We start from the raw sequence: 6,347 nt of genomic DNA, 5'->3' as shown, positions 1-6,347 counted from the left end.
AGTAATCCCCCCAACCTGATCACATTTTATTACTTCTTCATCCTCTCTTCTGTGACTTCTTTCTGCCAATGTGTAAATGGTCTGAAGTGCACCTGTCTTAACACACACACATGCATACACCACCTCCACTCTCCAAGCTACCCCTTGAACTACATGCCTGTCCCTCCTTCCTTCCCTTCACTCTCAAGTTCCTTTTTCACTGCCTCTATTTCCTCAGCATCTAATCATGTGCAGAAAGTACTCATTTGATAACAACTGAAGGATCAAATCCAACAGATTGTTCTCAGCTTTCATTCTCCTCAACTCTCTGCAGCAAGCCACCACCACCAACTCTTATTTCTGCATGTTATCTTATCCCACGATGTTTATAAAGCTGTTCGCTCTCACATCTGCCTCTCAGTCTCTGACCCTCTTTTTCCTTCTGGCCTTAAATGTAAGTGCTTGCTTTGGTTATGTCCATAGCCCATTTCTCCTCTCTACACTCCCTTCTTTGAAAATTTTACTCAATCTTTTGTGCCAATCTTCAGTCCTGACTAATGTCAGTCCACCTTTCCAACTGCCTATTAGACATCTGCCTGATTCCTACTGACACCTCAAACTCAGTATGCTCAAAATATAGTCAAATTCCTTTTTTGCACATATCTATTTATTACATTGTAAATACTATTCTCCCAGTTATTGTGAAAAAAATATTAACAAGTTAAGGTTGCAGTGTTCAATGTTACAGTAGCCAAATATTAATCATAGAGGTCTAATATTCAAATAAAATTTATTTTCTTTTGTTTAAAAAAATTGTTTTTCAAAACTAATCAATCTTTTTCCAAAGTAATGCACACGGTAAAAAGAACAACTCAAAAAATACAAAATTGGCTGGGCTCAGGGCTCACATCTGTAATCCCAGCTCTATGGAAGGCTGAGGCAGGAGGATCACTTGAGGCCAGGAATTTGAGACCAGCTTAAACAACATTGCAAGAACCCCCATCTCTACTCAAAAACTTAGCCAGGTGGGGTGGCACACACCTGTAGTCCCAGCTAGTTGGGAAGCTGAGGTGGGAGGATCTGCCTGAGCCCAGGAGTTCCACATTATAGTGAGCTATGATCATGCCACTGCACTATAGCCTGGTGACAGAGACCCTGTCTCAGAAAAAAAAAAATAGTATATCATATACAGTAAAAGATACATTCCCCTCCCACCATACTTCTAATTGTCTTCCTCAGAAATAGTGTTATCAATTTTATCAGTTATCAGTTTGTTACACACCTACCCCAAAATATTCTATATATTTGCAAGTATATATGTATTGAGGCCTTAGTCCATTTTCTGTTGCCTATAACACAATGCCTGAAACTGGGTAATTTATAAAGAAAAGAAATTTACTTCTTACAGTTATATAGGCTAAGAAGTCCAAGGTGGAGGAGCCTTATCTGGTAAGGGCTTTCTTGCTGGTGGGAACTCTGTAGAGTCCTAAGGCCGTGAATAGCGAGGGGGCTGAGCATGCTAGTTCAGGTCTCTCCTCCTGCTCTTATGAACCCTCCAGTCCCATTCCCATGATAACCCATAATCCATTAACCCATGAATGGATTAATCCATTCATGAGTGCAAAGCCTTCATGACCCCATAACCTCTTAGAGTCCCCACTTCTCAATACAGCCACACTGGGGATTATATTTCAACGAGTTTTTGGAGGAGACAAATATTCAAACCACAGCAATGCCCTTTGAAAATTCTAGCATGCTTAAATGGTAATATGCTATACACACTGTTCCCCAAATTACTTTTCTTCACTTAACAATGTATTTTGGAGTTTATTCCTTATTAAATATACTTTATTCATTTTTAATGACTGCATAATATAACCTTGCCTGGATACATTCCCTGCTGATAGACATTTAAGTTCTTCCTAGTCTTTGCCTTACCAGCAATGCTTCAATGAATAGTCTGTGTGGATATATCTGTAGCACAAAGTGAAATTGTTAGATTAAAGGATATGCACATTTTTAGTTTTAATAGGTATTGCCCCCAATAACAATTTAGGAAATAATTAAAAGTAATAACTGGAGTGAATTCAAATCATCTTAAAACTTTTGAAAATGCTCATCTTCCATTTTCTGTCAATCATTTGACATTCTCTCATTGTGAAGCTAAGGGGAGTCAGAAGAAACGTAGCAGGAGGACAAGCAGAAGTGGAATAATCTTGGATCTTGCTAATGAGGCCCATCTGGAGTAGTGCGACGACCTCAGGGGAAATATGCTAAAGATATATGGACAAATATCCAGGGGTTATTGAAGTACTCATAAGTGACCAGCCAGAGGAGGTCATCCGCCCATCAAGGGATCTGCAGGTGGAGGTCCCCAGCCATGTGTCTCTGAAGAAACCACCAAGTGCCCCAGGGAAGTCTGATCACTACTAAGTTCAGACAGAAGGATCCTTAAACAGTTTCAAAGCCCAGGGAGTAACAGTCAGTTAAGACCTTTTTTACCCCTTACCTCTATAACCCTAGATGTGTCAGAGGTCATAGCTGCTGGGAGTAATAGACCCTAATCTTAACTGATACATATGATATGATTCCACTCATATAAAGTTCAAAAACATGGAACACTAAATAATATCTTATTTAAGAATACACACAGACCAATAAAATTAAAGAGGAAATCAAGGAAATGTTAACATAAAATCAGGATGATGGTTCCTTCTGAAAAAGAAAAGTGGAATTGGGAAGGAACATTCTAGTGGATTCTAAACTACAGAGACTGTCCTAGCTCTTAGACTGTGGCTGGGGACACTTGAATTTGTTTTATCATCATTGTTTAAACCTTACATGTACATTTACAAATTTTGTTTGTTTGTTTTCCACCTGGTTCAGCTGCAGCCCCGAGAGCAGCGGCCTGAGCTGAGGTGGAAATGCTACAAATGTTCTTAATCTGTTCCTTATTTAATAAAAACAAGTTTTAGAAAAAATATAACTGCATATTTTAATTAATCTGAAAATTCCTTAGTTTTCTTTCATTTTCATAAACATGCATAATATATATAAAGCACCTAGCACAATGCTCAGCAAATGGGATCCACTATGATGTGCCTCCAACTTGCCACTTGCTTATCCTTTGGGGATTTTAAACAACCAATGCAAGAGTAGCAAGAGCATCTATTTGCTGAGCATGGGTGATACCGAGCAGCTGTAAGCAGTCCCAGCCATGTCAGCACAACACCCAATAGAAGCGAGAAGGCTGGAATTATCACACTACCCTTACAATGCCAGAAATCCAGTGTGGATTATCTTCTCATCAAAGTGAATAAGTCTGTCCTTCCTGTTTGCTCCATTTGTGTTCACCTTCACAACATATCACCACCTGCCCCTGACCCCTCTGCTCCAGTTCCCTCAGTAGTTATCTTCAGTATACTGGATCAATATGGCCCTAACTCCATGTGCTAAGAACTATTCTGCCCGGCACTGCTGTCTCATTGAATCCCCAACATCCCACATGGATAGTGAGTATTAACCCCATTTTACAGAAGAAAACAGGCTCAGGGAAGATAAACAATCTTTCTAAAATCACAGTAGCAAGTACTAGAGGCAGGATTTGAGTCCAGATCTCTCTGACTCCAAGTGCAAACTTCTCACCTGGCACACAGCAATCTTCATCACACAGCTTCCCTTGTCTACCCAATTTCCCAGTGAACCCTCCTCTTTGCTAAGAGAGGGCAGGCAACTCTCCTTAATGTCTCCTGAATAAGTTGAGCTCAATTTTTGCCTGTGCCTATTCCTTACCTTATGTTATTTCCCTGCTATAATATCCTCTCCTCCTTTCCCCTACTCACCCATACACTATCCTTCTTTCAAGCTTCATTTGGGACGGCTCTCCTTTGGAAGCCTTCCTGAACCAACCCAACTCCAAAGTGGTTTCACTTTCTCAGAATACTTTTTGTCTTCTTCTTGTTTTATTAGCTAGAATTTATTAATTAGGTTCCACAAGAGGCAAAATGGTACCTTCCTTTACAGCATTTTGTTTCACTTTGTTTGGGGTTCTCCATATAGACACATCCAGTGACTGCTAAATAAATGAGGAAACCAGTGATCTGGGTCCTGTACAGACATAAATATAATCCCTGTGGCAGTGGTTCCCAGATGATTCCAAATCTCCCTTGGGGCTTATTAAATCTACAGATGCCAAGCTCCATTCCAGAGACTTACTGAGTTAGAGTCTCCTGGGATGGAGGCTGGGGAGAACTGGTATCTATATTTTTTACAGACAATTTTTACGTGCACCCTCAGTTGAGAATCTTATGCTTTGTTGCAGTTCAGGGCCACGTCCATCCAGATAAGCACACAAGGAACAGCCATATGAAAAAAAGTGTGCAAAAATTCTAAGAAAAATGTATTTATAACACAATCAAGAAATCTATTTCCTTATAGGCATGATTGTTTTGGGGGAAGAAGAAGGAGAAGGAGGGAAAGAAGAAGAAGGAGGGAAAGAAGAAGGTAAGCAGAGAAAGGAGGGAGGGAGGGAAGGAGAGAGAGAAACAGGGAAGAAAAAGATGGGAAGAGAAGAGGAATGGGAAAGGAAGGGATCATAGTCTGCTCTGGCTGCCACACAAAATACCATAGACTGGGTGGCTTAAACAACAGGAATTTATTTTCTCACAGAGTTCTGGTGGCTGGAAGTCTGGGATCAGAGTGCCAGCAGAATCAGTTCCTGGTGAGGGTTTTCTTCCTGGCTTGCAGATGGCTGCTTTCTTGCTATGTCCTCACGTGGCAAGGGGATGTATCTCTCTCATCATAAAGCCACCAATCCTATCAGATTAGTATCCCTATCTCTATGACTTCATTTAATCCTAATTACTTCCTAAAAACCCTACCTCCAAATACAATCACATTGGGGGTTAGGGCCTCAACATATGTATTTTGAAGGGACACAGTTCAGGCCATAGCAGAAGGGAAGGGAAGGGGAAGGAAGAGAAAGAATAATGGAAGTGGAGGAGGGGGAGAAGTGGGCTATGACTTTTATGAAATTTCAAAAAAAAAAAAAAAAACTCAAGGCAGCCCATTCTGCATTAGAGCTGTCCTGATTGATAAGACTTCCTTACCTTGTGCCAAAGTCCACTCCCATGACCTTAACCTCAGTGGCCCAAATTCCTCCATGACAGGCCTTACACAATTAGCCTACCCAGGGATTGCAAATGCCAATGCCTACATGGCCAAAAAAGATACCTATGAGTGAAGGCAGCAAGGTGTTAGACAGCAGGGAGTGGTGGGAACTCAGGTGAATTAGAGAAAGAGCCCTATCTAAAGAAAACAGTGAACCAGCTCCAGGTAACTATCTCCATGCAGTTTAAGCCCACAGTTGCCAGATCCTCCCATTTATCAAGAGAATTGTGATGTCTCACAATTTTTACATATTGATCATTAATTTTTTTAATTTTTTTAAACTGGTCAAACCTAGCTTCCACAGATTAAATATCTTCAACCGCTCAGTCCTTCAACCGCTTCCTCCTTAATACAGCATCAGGTCTTTTCTGCTTGTAACATAACACCACATACCTGGTGCCACCTAATTAACAAGAGACAAGTGTGGTGATTACTTCACTCCTTCCAGATGCTGTCTTCTACTTACAAAATCTGACTACTATCAGCTTTCACACTGGCTACATTACATTGTAAACACTAGCTATTTTTAATACATGCTGCTGCTAAGCCACATTTCCTCCATTATGAACCTCTACAACTGTATTTTTGGTACCTAAATATAAGGCTTTTGAGTTATTACTATTAAATCTATCTTATTGGTTTCTGTCACCCTAGGCTGTCAAACTCATTTTTGGATTCTGATTCTGTTATCCAGTATATTTCTTATTTCTCCCATATTTGAAAAGAATGTCCTCCTTTCTCTAGTCATCCAAGTCATTGATAAAACAAATTTGTGGTACAAGAACAGAACATAGGAAGAGCTCTCTGAAACACAACTGTGCTAAAAACCACAACCTCATTAATCTGTTTGATACAATCAGTTAACAAGAAATGAATCCACCTAATTGTTCTTAATTCTAGCCCATATTGTTAACATGTCAATTCCATGGGAGAATATATCAAATGCCTCGCTGAACTCTGAATACACTAAATGCATACTCCTGTTTTCTCTGGTAATCTAGTAACACTTCATGCATTCATTCAACATGTCTCTCCACACTTACTATATTCACAGCACTGAGCTAGGTCCTGGGAATGCAACAGTGAACAAGACATCAAATCCCTGAGCCCGTGGAATTCATATTGTGACAACAGAGATAGTCATTGACCAATAGAGTTCACAATTAATTATTAAATTATAATTATGATACCAACATATT

Source organism: Lemur catta, chromosome 10, assembly GCF_020740605.2.
Source record: "Lemur catta isolate mLemCat1 chromosome 10, mLemCat1.pri, whole genome shotgun sequence".
NCBI lineage: Eukaryota > Metazoa > Chordata > Mammalia > Primates > Lemuridae > Lemur > Lemur catta.
This window is presented reverse-complemented; position numbering follows the sequence as displayed.